Source organism: Lycorma delicatula, chromosome 13, assembly GCF_047948215.1.
Source record: "Lycorma delicatula isolate Av1 chromosome 13, ASM4794821v1, whole genome shotgun sequence".
NCBI classification, from domain to species: domain Eukaryota; kingdom Metazoa; phylum Arthropoda; class Insecta; order Hemiptera; family Fulgoridae; genus Lycorma; species Lycorma delicatula.
Genome location: NC_134467.1, coordinates 45,529,611 through 45,545,960, shown reverse-complemented (window position 1 = coordinate 45,545,960; position 16,350 = coordinate 45,529,611). Strand labels below are relative to the sequence as shown.

General features: G+C 31.4%; 1 protein-coding gene and 1 long non-coding RNA gene across 4 annotated transcripts in view; one reads left to right on the top strand and one right to left on the bottom strand.

The window, feature by feature from the left end:
- LOC142333918 (uncharacterized) overlaps positions 1-16,350 on the bottom strand; it is a 52,497-nt gene that overhangs the window by 14,904 nt on the left and 21,243 nt on the right. The gene's annotated exons all lie outside the window — the stretch shown is intronic.
- Positions 455-16,350, top strand: part of LOC142333913 (uncharacterized) — a 260,903-nt gene continuing 245,007 nt past the window's right edge. Inside the window, exons 1-3 of one of the 3 annotated variants that reach the window (XM_075381528.1) lie at positions 455-708; positions 6,408-6,556; positions 12,270-12,418. The gene's annotated coding sequence lies outside the window, so the exon portion shown is untranslated. Of the gene's footprint in view, positions 709-6,302; positions 6,557-12,164; positions 12,419-16,350 lie in introns of those variants that run through there. The other 2 variants (XM_075381525.1, XM_075381527.1) reach the window with 2 other exon arrangements.

Genomic DNA, 16,350 nt, shown 5'->3' with positions numbered 1-16,350 from the left:
ACTCTTTTCAGTATATTAAAACATCATATTTAATCAAAACTAATGCCAGTTTTTCTTATTAAAATATTTTATTTCACGTTTAAATATCACGTTTAACGATTAAAATTATTCCAGTTCCTAACAGGGAAAAGTGAATAACAAATACACTTCAACATTATAACACACCATGCTGTACATCATGATAAAAATTGAGTATTTTGGTCTCAAACATCTATTGTGGAGAGGGAAGCAAGTTGGAAATTTTCATTATTAAAATACAGCGTTTAGAACTATATTTCAGTCATTTCACAATGCAACGAACAACATGTGAAATGACCGTAATTTGTTTGCAGTTATTTTTTTCTTTATCTGTAAAAAGTCTTTTTTTTAATTAACTGTTTATTATTAGATTACATTAAAGTTGTTTTTTTTTTTTTTGTTTTTGAACTCTAGTGAAATTAATATTGAATCAATCCAGTTATTTGTCAAGAAATTAATTATTTTATTTTGTCTGTATTTACAGCTTAGATCTTGTTATTTCTTTAATTTAATAATCTAACTATTATCAACGTATCTTTAGTGTAGGGGACCAATACCTTGCTTTGTCTGCCAATACTTATTAAAAAATCATGATGTTGGTACCACCATGTAAACTCAGTCAGATACGATAATACAGCAACCTGGAGGGCTATATTAAATCTGCAATTTGGAACACCCCAAAACCTCAAGGTAGGTATGTTAGTAGACAACAGTATGTTGTGCAGGTAGTTGGAAATCAATGTCATGTTACAATTTACTAGATGGTTAAAACTGTATGGTTAAACTAGATGGTTTATCATGTTTTACACATGATAAAGTACAGTTTACTAGGCAACTGTGTGGATAATCATGTTAATCTTACGCATAGATATTCAGATGGATCATCAAACTAGTAAAGGTAACCCGTGAAGATGGAAAACAAGTCTGAACTGTTATAAATAAACAGAGGTAAGACTGAAGCAGTCCAACCTCTGTTTGTAAAATGATGAACACAGTATCAAAGTACGAGAAGATACACAAAATCATTTTGCAACAGAGAACGATTATAGATGATTGCAAATATTGATCAAACTTTAGTGAAATATTGGACAATACCTGTGTTCAGACATGAAATCAAGTAATGATTTCTTCTTTATTTAAAATTATTATTTTATCACTTATTATATCTTACACCTATCACTTAATTTTGTTACATTGTAATACTGGTCTAATTAATTAAGTTTTACTGTGATTTCTCTTAATATATCCAGGTAAATGTTGGAACAATTTTTTTTTATCTGTGGAATATCATATCTCTTTCTTTTTTCTGTTTAGCCTCCCAAACCACCGTAAGGTATTACTTCAGAGGATATTTATGAGTGTAAATGAAGTGTAGTCTTGTAAGTCTCAAGTTAAACATTCCTGAGATGTGTGGTTAATTGAAATCCATGTAAAGTAATTCCCTTTACTAGGATTTGAATCTTAGAACTCTCAACTTTGAAATCAGCTGATTTGCAATGACGAGTTCATAGAGTATCATATATATCCATCCTGTATGTGATCTATATAATATGTTATGTAATGATTACAATAAAAGAATTATTTTAGTTGACAACTACATTAAAGAACTTGTGTAATAAAATATTTAGTCGATGTTAATGGATACATACCCATACTTATAGATAAAATGTTACATAAAAAAACACATTTAACATGACATATTTAATGTTATATATAGATTGGTTGTAAAGTAACTATTTTAAATTCCTAATAGTTTTATATTTAATAATATATTATAATGAAACAGTTTTGTTCTGTTTCTTAGAACTTACTTGGGTAGAAATAGAACAGTACCTGTTTATCGGACAATATGCTCAACAATGCTTTATATCACTTCAGCTAATGCAGTCAGCCTTCCACTATGAAGTGTATTTAATATGAGTTCACCAATGGTAGCTGGACCACTCATCAAATATTGCTGTATTTGATCCTAAGAATATTACAAACTGCCATGTAAAGCCAATATGATCTGTAGAACAATCATATTGGCTTGATGCCAACCCTCTACATCCAGGTTGTGAGGTTTTATAAAAGGTGTGGGCTTTACTTAAACCTGAAGTCAAACCCTGCAAAATTTTCTTAAGGAAGTGGATGTAGAAGTTTTATTACATTTTTAATTCTTAGTCGAGTGTTGATATAAATTTGATGCATTCTGATCAATATTCCACTGCAGAGTTCATGCTGAAATGCTTTGTAAACATTCTCAAAACTTACGGTCATGAGAAATGCTGGTGCTGATGTTATGTATTAATAAAATAGGTGATCTCTTATATTGTAAACATCTCTTATATTATAGCAAATTAAAATATGGAGGTAATTTACAACCTTTCTGTATACCGATAAAACTTCATAAAGATTTTTTGTGTGTAACTTTCAAAACTACACACAAACAAAAAGATTTACATTATAACACAAATCAATAAAACACTGTTGATCAAACAACCCATAAACCCATGAGTATAAAATTAAATTACAGTACCTGTAGTTAATATTACATGGACAGACTGAGTGTATATTTTCAAAATACAAGGGACATGCACAAAAAACATTACTTCATATAAATGAAGTAATATATATTACTTAAATATATATATATATAGATATATTTAAAACAGGTGTCCTAGACCTCCCCCGTCCTCCTTTTCTAAAATTGAAGGAAGTGATTTTTCTGGAAGTAGCAAAAAAAAAATTATGATTTTGACCAGAGGAGGGCTAACTAGATTAGAAGTTAATTTTTTTAAATGGGACACATTTGCACCTCGAATTTGGATTCTAGAGACAATGATACATAAGTCTTGTCAGAAACATTTTTCCTTAAAGTGGAATCTAACCTCTAAATAACCTTTTCTTTTTCCTGTTTAGCCTCTGGTAACTACCGTTTAGATAATACTTCAGAGGATGAATGAGAATGATATTCAAACTTTACCTAGTCCTGAATTCCTTTCAAAAACTCTTTTAAGCACCAAAAACTTTTTAATGTTTACAAAACATATTTAATGTTTTTACATTAAATTTACAAAACTTTTTAATGTTTTCTATGCAAACACTATAAATAAATAGGATGTATCATTAAGCTCACCCGGGAATTTTGTAACCTATTCTGCATGTGAAAATAATGGAAAAATTCATACAAACATATGTCCTAAAACGGATTGTTTGCAAGTTACGGCTTGTGCAAAATTTCACTCGATTTCAGCTACCCAGGTGAAATGAGATCGTATTGAAATTTTTAGGACGTTAATTAAGGGACATAATTAGTGATTTCTTATGGTTTTTAACGTGAAAAAACTGTACTTATTTACAACAGAGAAATACACTGATGTGGTATACATTTTGGCTGTCTGTAATGGTAATGCTACAGCTGCAGCAGTAGAATATGAAATAAGTTTTCCGAATGAAGCCGATCGTCCAAGTTTCACTTCCATATAAAGCGACACTCCAAACATACACTTTCAAAAATCTTTTCCTGACATTTAAATTAATTTTTGATGTAAACAAATTATATTTCTTACTGAAGAAATATTCGTTTAGCTTGTGCTAATGATATGCATCATTAACTGCTAGTTCCATGTAAAGATTAAAAAGTAACGGAGATAGGGAACATGCTTGTCAGACTCCCTTTCTTATTACGGCTTCTTTCTTATGTTCTTTAATTGTTACTGTTGCTGTTTGGTTCCTGTACATGTTAGCAACTGTTCTTTTATCTCTGTATTTGAACCCTAATTTTTTTTAAATGCTGAACATTTTATTCCAGTCTACACTATCGAATGCCTTTTCTAGGTCTATAAACGCCAAGTATGTTGGTTTTTTTTTCTTTAATCTTCGTTCTACTATTAATCTGAGGCCTAAAATTGCTTCCCTTGTCCATACACTTTTCCTGAAACCAAATTGAAATCTTCTCCTAACACTTCTTCCACTCTCCTCTCAATTCTTCTGTATAGAATTCTAGTTAAGATTTTTAATGCATGACTAGTTAAACTAATTGTTCTGTATTCTTCACATTTATCTGCCTCTGCTTTCTTTGGTATCATGACTATAACACTTTTTTTGAAGTCTGATGGAAATTCCCCTTTTTCATAAATATTACACACCAGTTTGTATAATCTATCATCGCTTCCTCACCTGCACTGCGCAGTAATTCTACAGGTATTCCGTCTATTCCAGGAGCCTTTCTGCCATTTAAATCTTTTAATGCTCTCTTAAATTCAGATCTCACTATTGTTTCTCCCATTTCATCCTCGTCAACTTCCTCTTCTTCCTCTATAATACTATTTTCTAATTCATTTCCTCCGTATAACTCTTCAATATATTCCACCCATCTATCAACTTTACCTTTCGTATTACATATTGGTGTACCATCTTTGTTTAACACATTATTAGATGTTAATTTATATACCCCAAAATTTTCCTTAACTTTCCTGTATGCTCCGTCTATTTTACCAATGTTCATTTCTCTTTCCATTTCTGAACACTCTTCTTTAATCCACTCTTCTTTCGCCAGTTTGCACTTCCTGTTTATAGCATTCTTATATTTTCTACGTTCATCCATCAGCTGCAATATATCGTCTGAAACCCAAGGTTTTCTGCCAGTTCTCTTTATTCCGCCTAAGTTTGCTTCTGCTGATTTAAGAATTTCTTTTTTAACATTCTCCCATTCCTCTTCTACATTTTCTACCTTATCTTTTTTACTCATACCTCTTGCGATGTCCTCCTCAAAGATCTTCTTTACCTCCTCTTCCTCAAGCTTCTTTAAATTCCACCGATTCATCTGACACCTTGTCTTCAGGTTTTTAAACCCCAATCTACATTTCATTATCACCAAATTATGGTCGCTATCAATGTCTGCTCCAGGGTAAGTTTTGCAGTCAACGAGTTGATTTCTAAATCTTTGCTTAACCATGATATAATCTATCTGATACCTTGCAGTATCGCCTGGCTTTTTCCAAGTGTGTATTCTTCTAAAATGATTTTTAAATTGGGTGTTGGCAATTACTAAATTATACTTCGTGCAAAACTCTATAAGTCAGTCCCCTCTTTCATTCCTTTTGCCCAGCCCGTATTCACCCACTATATTTCCTTCCTTGCCTTTTCCAATGCTTGCATTCCAATCTCCAACTATTATTAAATTTTCATCTCCTTTTATGTGTTTAATTGCTTCATCAATCTCTTCATATACACACTCTACCTCATCATCATCATGGGCGCTTGTAGGCATATAGACGTTAACAATCGTTGTCGGTTTAGGTTTTGATTTTATCCTTATTACATTGAGGGTTGTAAGGTTCAGTTAACCCTGCATTTTTCCGCAGTTTATTTTATTAACTCTCAAGAAAAATCTATGATTAAAAAATGTTGTGGCACATTCTCATAAAGTCTTTGCCATGATCCTGCCTCTGTTCTGCCTACTTGATGCCAATTAATAATAACATAAAATCAATGAATTCTAGATGAAAAGTTCGAATTTTAAGTGACAAAGCCTAGTGACAATATCATAACAAATTTTTTTTTTTTGTAACTTATTTAATGGAAAATTATAAGCAGAAGAAGCCATTTGGCATTCTCAGAGGTTAGACGTGGGAAAGGAGCACCTGATAATGTCGGAGTATATCTGGGTATAAGCAATTTTTCATGCAGTGCAACTTTACAAACTTCAATTGCCCTAAAGGTTGTCATCAGGAAGGGTACCGGCCATAAAATCCTGCCAAATTGCTTCTGCATAACCCAAAAGACAGGATGAAAAGAAAAAAAATGGAAATAAGAGTGCATATTTTTCATTGTTTTATTGTTCCAGACTCTTTTCAGTATATTAAAACATCATATTTAATCAAAACTAATGCCAGTTTTTCTTATTAAAATATTTTATTTCACGTTTAAATATCACGTTTAACGATTAAAATTATTCCAGTTCCTAACAGGGAAAAGTGAATAACAAATACACTTCAACATTATAACACACCATGCTGTACATCATGATAAAAATTGAGTATTTTGGTCTCAAACATCTATTGTGGAGAGGGAAGCAAGTTGGAAATTTTCATTATTAAAATACAGCGTTTAGAACAATATTTCAGTCATTTCACAATGCAACGAACAACATGTGAAACGACCGTAATTTGTTTGCAGTTATTTTTTTCTTTATCTGTAAAAAGTCTTTTTTTTAATTAACTGTTTATTATTAGGTTACATTAAAGTTGTTTTTTTTTTTTTTGTTTTTGAACTCTAGTGAAATTAATATTGAATCAATCCAGTTATTTGTCAAGAAATTAATTATTTTATTTTGTCTGTATTTACAGCTTAGATCTTGTTATTTCTTTAATTTAATAATCTAACTATTATCAACGTATCTTTAGTGTAGGGGACCAATACCTTGCTTTGTCTGCCAATACTTATTAAAAAATCATGATGTTGGTACCACCATGTAAACTCAGTCAGATACGATAATACAGCAACCTGGAGGGCTATATTAAATCTGCAATTTGGAACACCCCAAAACCTCAAGGTAGGTATGTTAGTAGACAACAGTATGTTGTGCAGGTAGTTGGAAATCAATGTCATGTTACAATTTACTAGATGGTTAAAACTGTATGGTTAAACTAGATGGTTTATCATGTTTTACACACGATAAAGTACAGTTTACCAGGCAACTGTGTGGATAATCATGTTAATCTTACGCATAGATATTCAGATGGATCATCAAACTAGTAAAGGTAACCCGTGAAGATGGAAAACAAGTCTGAACTGTTATAAATAAACAGAGGTAAGACTGAAGCAGTCCAACCTCTGTTTGTAAAATGATGAACACAGTATCAAAGTACGAGAAGATACACAAAATCATTTTGCAACAGAGAACGATTATAGATGATTGCAAATATTGATCAAACTTTAGTGAAATATTGGACAATACCTGTGTTCAGACATGAAATCAAGTAATGATTTCTTCTTTATTTAAAATTATTATTTTATCACTTATTATATCTTACACCTATCACTTAATTTTGTTACATTGTAATACTGGTCTAATTAATTAAGTTTTACTGTGATTTCTCTTAATATATCCAGGTAAATGTTGGAACAATTTTTTTTTATCTGTGGAATATCATATCTCTTTCTTTTTTCTGTTTAGCCTCCCAAACCACCGTAAGGTATTACTTCAGAGGATATTTATGAGTGTAAATGAAGTGTAGTCTTGTAAGTCTCAAGTTAAACATTCCTGAGATGTGTGGTTAATTGAAATCCATGTAAAGTAATTCCCTTTACTAGGATTTGAATCTTAGAACTCTCAACTTTGAAATCAGCTGATTTGCAATGACGAGTTCATAGAGTATCATATATATCCATCCTGTATGTGATCTATATAATATGTTATGTAATGATTACAATAAAAGAATTATTTTAGTTGACAACTACATTAAAGAACTTGTGTAATAAAATATTTAGTCGATGTTAATGGATACATACCCATACTTATAGATAAAATGTTACATAAAAAAACACATTTAACATGACATATTTAATGTTATATATAGATTGGTTGTAAAGTAACTATTTTAAATTCCTAATAGTTTTATATTTAATAATATATTATAATGAAACAGTTTTGTTCTGTTTCTTAGAACTTACTTGGGTAGAAATAGAACAGTACCTGTTTATCGGACAATATGCTCAACAATGCTTTATATCACTTCAGCTAATGCAGTCAGCCTTCCACTATGAAGTGTATTTAATATGAGTTCACCAATGGTAGCTGGACCACTCATCAAATATTGCTGTATTTGATCCTAAGAATATTACAAACTGCCATGTAAAGCCAATATGATCTGTAGAACAATCATATTGGCTTGATGCCAACCCTCTACATCCAGGTTGTGAGGTTTTATAAAAGGTGTGGGCTTTACTTAAACCTGAAGTCAAACCCTGCAAAATTTTCTTAAGGAAGTGGATGTAGAAGTTTTATTACATTTTTAATTCTTAGTCGAGTGTTGATATAAATTTGATGCATTCTGATCAATATTCCACTGCAGAGTTCATGCTGAAATGCTTTGTAAACATTCTCAAAACTTACAGTCATGAGAAATGCTGGTGCTGATGTTATGTATTAATAAAATAGGTGATCTCTTATATTGTAAACATCTCTTATATTATAGCAAATTAAAATATGGAGGTAATTTACAACCTTTCTGTATACCGATAAAACTTCATAAAGATTTTTTGTGTGTAACTTTCAAAACTACACACAAACAAAAAGATTTACATTATAACACAAATCAATAAAACACTGTTGATCAAACAACCCATAAACCCATGAGTATAAAATTAAATTACAGTACCTGTAGTTAATATTACATGGACAGACTGAGTGTATATTTTCAAAATACAAGGGACATGCACAAAAAACATTACTTCATATAAATGAAGTAATATATATTACTTAAATATATATATATATAGATATATTTAAAACAGGTGTCCTAGACCTCCCCCGTCCTCCTTTTCTAAAATTGAAGGAAGTGATTTTTCTGGAAGTAGCAAAAAAAAAATTATGATTTTGACCAGAGGAGGGCTAACTAGATTAGAAGTTAATTTTTTTAAATGGGACACATTTGCACCTCGAATTTGGATTCTAGAGACAATGATACATAAGTCTTGTCAGAAACATTTTTCCTTAAAGTGGAATCTAACCTCTAAATAACCTTTTCTTTTTCCTGTTTAGCCTCTGGTAACTACCGTTTAGATAATACTTCAGAGGATGAATGAGAATGATATTCAAACTTTACCTAGTCCTGAATTCCTTTCAAAAACTCTTTTAAGCACCAAAAACTTTTTAATGTTTACAAAACATATTTAATGTTTTTACATTAAATTTACAAAACTTTTTAATGTTTTCTATGCAAACACTATAAATAAATAGGATGTATCATTAAGCTCACCCGGGAATTTTGTAACCTATTCTGCATGTGAAAATAATGGAAAAATTCATACAAACATATGTCCTAAAACGGATTGTTTGCAAGTTACGGCTTGTGCAAAATTTCACTCGATTTCAGCTACCCAGGTGAAATGAGATCGTATTGAAATTTTTAGGACGTTAATTAAGGGACATAATTAGTGATTTCTTATGGTTTTTAACGTGAAAAAACTGTACTTATTTACAACAGAGAAATACACTGATGTGGTATACATTTTGGCTGTCTGTAATGGTAATGCTACAGCTGCAGCAGTAGAATATGAAATAAGTTTTCCGAATGAAGCCGATCGTCCAAGTTTCACTTCCATATAAAGCGACACTCCAAACATACACTTTCAAAAATCTTTTCCTGACATTTAAATTAATTTTTGATGTAAACAAATTATATTTCTTACTGAAGAAATATTCGTTTAGCTTGTGCTAATGATATGCATCATTAACTGCTAGTTCCATGTAAAGATTAAAAAGTAACGGAGATAGGGAACATGCTTGTCAGACTCCCTTTCTTATTACGGCTTCTTTCTTATGTTCTTTAATTGTTACTGTTGCTGTTTGGTTCCTGTACATGTTAGCAACTGTTCTTTTATCTCTGTATTTGAACCCTAATTTTTTTTAAATGCTGAACATTTTATTCCAGTCTACACTATCGAATGCCTTTTCTAGGTCTATAAACGCCAAGTATGTTGGTTTTTTTTTCTTTAATCTTCGTTCTGCTATTAATCTGAGGCCTAAAATTGCTTCCCTTGTCCATATACTTTTCCTGAAACCAAATTGAAATCTTCTCCTAACACTTCTTCCACTCTCCTCTCAATTCTTCTGTATAGAATTCTAGTTAAGATTTTTAATGCATGACTAGTTAAACTAATTGTTCACATTTATCTGCCTCTGCTTTCTTTGGTATCATGACTATAACATTTTTTCTGAAGTCTGATGGAAATTCCCCTTTTTCATAAATATTACACACCAGTTTGTATAATCTATCATCGCTTCCTCACCTGCACTGCGCAGTAATTCTACAGGTATTCCGTCTATTCCAGGAGCCTTTCTGCCATTTAAATCTTTTAATGCTCTCTTAAATTCAGATCTCAGTATTGTTTCTCCCATTTCATCCTCGTCAACTTCCTCTTCTTCCTCTATAATACTATTTTCTAATTCATTTCCTCCGTATAACTCTTCAATATATTCCACCCATCTATCAACTTTACCTTTTGTATTACATATTGGTGTACCATCTTTGTTTAACACATTATTAGATGTTAATTTATATACCCCAAAATTTTCCTTAACTTTCCTGTATGCTCCGTCTATTTTACCAATGTTCATTTCTCTTTCCATTTCTGAACACTCTTCTTTAATCCACTCTTCTTTCGCCAGTTTGCACTTCGTGTTTATAGCATTATTGCCGATAGTTCCTTTTACTTTCTTCATCACTAGCATTCTTATATTTTCTACGTTCATCCATCAGCTGCAATATATCATCTACCAGTTCTCTTTATTCCGCCTAAGTTTGCTTCTGCTGATTTAAGAATTTCTTTTTTAACATTCTCCCATTCTTCTTCTACATTTTCTACGTTATCTTTTTTACTCATACCTCTTGCGATGTCCTCCTCAAAAATCTTCTTTACCTCCTCTTCCTCAAGCTTCTTTAAATTCCACCGATTCATCTGACACCTTGTCTTCAGGTTTTTAAACCCCAATCTACATTTCATTATCACCAAATTATGGTCGCTATCAATGTCTGCTCCAGGGTAAGTTTTGCAGTCAACGAGTTGATTTCTAAATCTTTGCTTAACCATGATATAATCTATCTGATACCTTGCAGTATCGCCTGGCTTTTTCCAAGTGTGTATTCTTCTAAAATGATTTTTAAATTGGGTGTTGGCAATTACTAAATTATACTTCGTGCAAAACTCTATAAGTCAGTCCCCTCTTTCATTCCTTTTGCCCAGCCCGTATTCACCCACTATATTTCCTTCCTTGCCTTTTCCAATGCTTGCATTCCAATCTCCAACTATTATTAAATTTTCATCTCCTTTTATGTGTTTAATTGCTTCATCAATCTCTTCATATACACACTCTACCTCATCATCATCATGGGCGCTTGTAGGCATATAGACGTTAACAATCGTTGTCGGTTTAGGTTTTGATTTTATCCTTATTACATTGAGGGTTGTAAGGTTCAGTTAACCCTGCATTTTTCCGCAGTTTATTTTATTAACTCTCAAGAAAAATCTATGATTAAAAAATGTTGTGGCACATTCTCATAAAGTCTTTGCCATGATCCTGCCTCTGTTCTGCCTACTTGATGCCAGTTAATAATAACATAAAATCAATGAATTCTAGATGAAAAGTTCGAATTTTAAGTGACAAAGCCTAGTGACAATATCATAACAAATTTTTTTTTTTTTGTAACTTATTTAATGGAAAATTATAAGCAGAAGAAGCCATTTGGCATTCTCAGAGGTTAGACGTGGGAAAGGAGCACCTGATAATGTCGGAGTATATCTGGGTATAAGCAATTTTTCATGCAGTGCAACTTTACAAACTTCAATTGCCCTAAAGGTTGTCATCAGGAAGGGTACCGGCCATAAAATCCTGCCAAATTGCTTCTGCATAACCCAAAAGACAGGATGAAAAGAAAAAAAATGGAAATAAGAGTGCATATTTTTCATTGTTTTATTGTTCCAGACTCTTTTCAGTATATTAAAACATCATATTTAATCAAAACTAATGCCAGTTTTTCTTATTAAAATATTTTATTTCACGTTTAAATATCACGTTTAATGATTAAAATTATTCCAGTTCCTAACAGGGAAAAGTGAATAACAAATACACTTCAACATTATAACACACCATGCTGTACATCATGATAAAAATTGAGTATTTTGGTCTCAAACATCTATTGTGGAGAGGGAAGCAAGTTGGAAATTTTCATTATTAAAATACAGCGTTTAGAACAATATTTCAGTCATTTCACAATGCAACGAACAACATGTGAAACGACCGTAATTTGTTTGCAGTTATTTTTTTCTTTATCTGTAAAAAGTCTTTTTTTTAATTAACTGTTTATTATTAGGTTACATTAAAGTTGTTTTTTTTTTTTTTGTTTTTGAACTCTAGTGAAATTAATATTGAATCAATCCAGTTATTTGTCAAGAAATTAATTATTTTATTTTGTCTGTATTTACAGCTTAGATCTTGTTATTTCTTTAATTTAATAATCTAACTATTATCAACGTATCTTTAGTGTAGGGGACCAATACCTTGCTTTGTCTGCCAATACTTATTAAAAAATCATGATGTTGGTACCACCATGTAAACTCAGTCAGATACGATAATACAGCAACCTGGAGGGCTATATTAAATCTGCAATTTGGAACACCCCAAAACCTCAAGGTAGGTATGTTAGTAGACAACAGTATGTTGTGCAGGTAGTTGGAAATCAATGTCATGTTACAATTTACTAGATGGTTAAAACTGTATGGTTAAACTAGATGGTTTATCATGTTTTACACACGATAAAGTACAGTTTACTAGGCAACTGTGTGGATAATCATGTTAATCTTACGCATAGATATTCAGATGGATCATCAAACTAGTAAAGGTAACCCGTGAAGATGGAAAACAAGTCTGAACTGTTATAAATAAACAGAGGTAAGACTGAAGCAGTCCAACCTCTGTTTGTAAAATGATGAACACAGTATCAAAGTACGAGAAGATACACAAAATCATTTTGCAACAGAGAACGATTATAGATGATTGCAAATATTGATCAAACTTTAGTGAAATATTGGACAATACCTGTGTTCAGACATGAAATCAAGTAATGATTTCTTCTTTATTTAAAATTATTATTTTATCACTTATTATATCTTACACCTATCACTTAATTTTGTTACATTGTAATACTGGTCTAATTAATTAAGTTTTACTGTGATTTCTCTTAATATATCCAGGTAAATGTTGGAACAATTTTTTTTTATCTGTGGAATATCATATCTCTTTCTTTTTTCTGTTTAGCCTCCCAAACCACCGTAAGGTATTACTTCAGAGGATATTTATGAGTGTAAATGAAGTGTAGTCTTGTAAGTCTCAAGTTAAACATTCCTGAGATGTGTGGTTAATTGAAATCCATGTAAAGTAATTCCCTTTACTAGGATTTGAATCTTAGAACTCTCAACTTTGAAATCAGCTGATTTGCAATGACGAGTTCATAGAGTATCATATATATCCATCCTGTATGTGATCTATATAATATGTTATGTAATGATTACAATAAAAGAATTATTTTAGTTGACAACTACATTAAAGAACTTGTGTAATAAAATATTTAGTCGATGTTAATGGATACATACCCATACTTATAGATAAAATGTTACATAAAAAAACACATTTAACATGACATATTTAATGTTATATATAGATTGGTTGTAAAGTAACTATTTTAAATTCCTAATAGTTTTATATTTAATAATATATTATAATGAAACAGTTTTGTTCTGTTTCTTAGAACTTACTTGGGTAGAAATAGAACAGTACCTGTTTATCGGACAATATGCTCAACAATGCTTTATATCACTTCAGCTAATGCAGTCAGCCTTCCACTATGAAGTGTATTTAATATGAGTTCACCAATGGTAGCTGGACCACTCATCAAATATTGCTGTATTTGATCCTAAGAATATTACAAACTGCCATGTAAAGCCAATATGATCTGTAGAACAATCATATTGGCTTGATGCCAACCCTCTACATCCAGGTTGTGAGGTTTTATAAAAGGTGTGGGCTTTACTTGAACCTGAAGTCATACCCTGCAAAATTTTCTTAAGGAAGTGGATGTAGAAGTTTTATTACATTTTTAATTCTTAGTCGAGTGTTGATATAAATTTGATGCATTCTGATCAATATTCCACTGCAGAGTTCATGCTGAAATGCTTTGTAAACATTCTCAAAACTTACAGTCATGAGAAATGCTGGTGCTGATGTTATGTATTAATAAAATAGGTGATCTCTTATATTGTAAACATCTCTTATATTATAGTAAATTAAAATATGGAGGTAATTTACAACCTTTCTGTATACCGATAAAACTTCATAAAGATTTTTTGTGTGTAACTTTCAAAACTACACACAAACAAAAAGATTTACATTATAAGACAAATCAATAAAACACTGTTGATCAAACAACCCATAAACCCATGAGTATAAAATTAAATTACAGTACCTGTAGTTAATATTACATGGACAGACTGAGTGTATATTTTCAAAATACAAGGGACATGCACAAAAAACATTACTTCATATAAATGAAGTAATATATATTACTTAAATATATATATATATAGATATATTTAAAACAGGTGTCCTAGACCTCCCCCGTCCTCCTTTTCTAAAATTGAAGGAAGTGATTTTTCTGGAAGATGCAAAAAAAAAATTATGATTTTGACCAGAGGAGGGCTAACTAGATTAGAAGTTAATTTTTTTAAATGGGACACATTTGCACCTCGAATTTGGATTCTAGAGACAATGATACATAAGTCTTGTCAGAAACATTTTTCCTTAAAGTGGAATCTAACCTCTAAATAACCTTTTCTTTTTCCTGTTTAGCCTCTGGTAACTACCGTTTAGATAATACTTCAGAGGATGAATGAGAATGATATTCAAACTTTACCTAGTCCTGAATTCCTTTCAAAAACTCTTTTAAGCACCAAAAACTTTTTAATGTTTACAAAACATATTTAATGTTTTTACATTAAATTTACAAAACTTTTTAATGTTTTCTATGCAAACACTATAAATAAATAGGATGTATCATTAAGCTCACCCGGGAATTTTGTAACCTATTCTGCATGTGAAAATAATGGAAAAATTCATACAAACATATGTCCTAAAACGGATTGTTTGCAAGTTACGGCTTGTGCAAAATTTCACTCGATTTCAGCTACCCAGGTGAAATGAGATCGTATTGAAATTTTTAGGACGTTAATTAAGGGACGTAATTAGTGATTTCTTATGGTTTTTAACGTGAAAAAACTGTACTTATTTACAACAGAGAAATACACTGATGTGGTATACATTTTGGCTGTCTGTAATGGTAATGCTACAGCTGCAGCAGTAGAATATGAAATAAGTTTTCCGAATGAAGCCGATCGTCCAAGTTTCACTTCCATATAAAGCGACACTCCAAACATACACTTTCAAAAATCTTTTCCTGACATTTAAATTAATTTTTGATGTAAACAAATTATATTTCTTACTGAAGAAATATTCGTTTAGCTTGTGCTAATGATATGCATCATTAACTGCTAGTTCCATGTAAAGATTAAAAAGTAACGGAGATAGGGAACATGCTTGTCAGACTCCCTTTCTTATTACGGCTTCTTTCTTATGTTCTTTAATTGTTACTGTTGCTGTTTGGTTCCTGTACATGTTAGCAACTGTTCTTTTATCTCTGTATTTGAACCCTAATTTTTTTTAAATGCTGAACATTTTATTCCAGTCTACGTTATCAAATGCCTTTTCTAGGTCTATAAACGCCAAGTATGTCGGTTTGTTTTTCTTTAATCTTCCTTCTACTATTAATCTGAGGCCTAAAATTGCTTCCCTTGTCCCTATACTTTTCCTGAAACCAAATCGGTCTTCTCCTAACACTTCTTCCACTCTCCTCTCAATTCTTCTGTATAGAATTCTAGTTAAGATTTTTAATGCATGACTAGTTAAACTAATTGTTCTGTATTCTTCACATTTATCTGCCTCTGCTTTCTTTGGTATCATGACTATAACACTTTTTTTGAAGTCTGATGGAAATTCCTCTTTTTCATAAATATTACACACCAGTTTGTATAATCTATCATCGCTTCCTCACCTGCACTGCGCAGTAATTCTACAGGTATTCCGTCTATTCCAGGAGCCTTTCTGCCATTTAAATCTTTTAATGCTCTCTTAAATTCAGATCTCACTATTGTTTCTCCCATTTCATCCTCGTCAACTTCCTCTTCTTCCTCTATAATACTATTTTCTAATTCATTTCCTCCGTATAACTCTTCAATATATTCCACCCATCTATCAACTTTACCTTTCGTATTACATATTGGTGTACCATCTTTGTTTAACACATTATTAGATGTTAATTTATATACCCCAAAATTTTCCTTAACTTTCCTGTATGCTCCGTCTATTTTACCAATGTTCATTTCTCTTTCCATTTCTGAACACTCTTCTTTAATCCACTCTTCTTTCGCCAGTTTGCACTTCCTGTTTATAGCATTTCTTAATTGCCGATAGTTCCTTTTACTTTCTTCATCACTAGCATTCTTATATTTTCTACG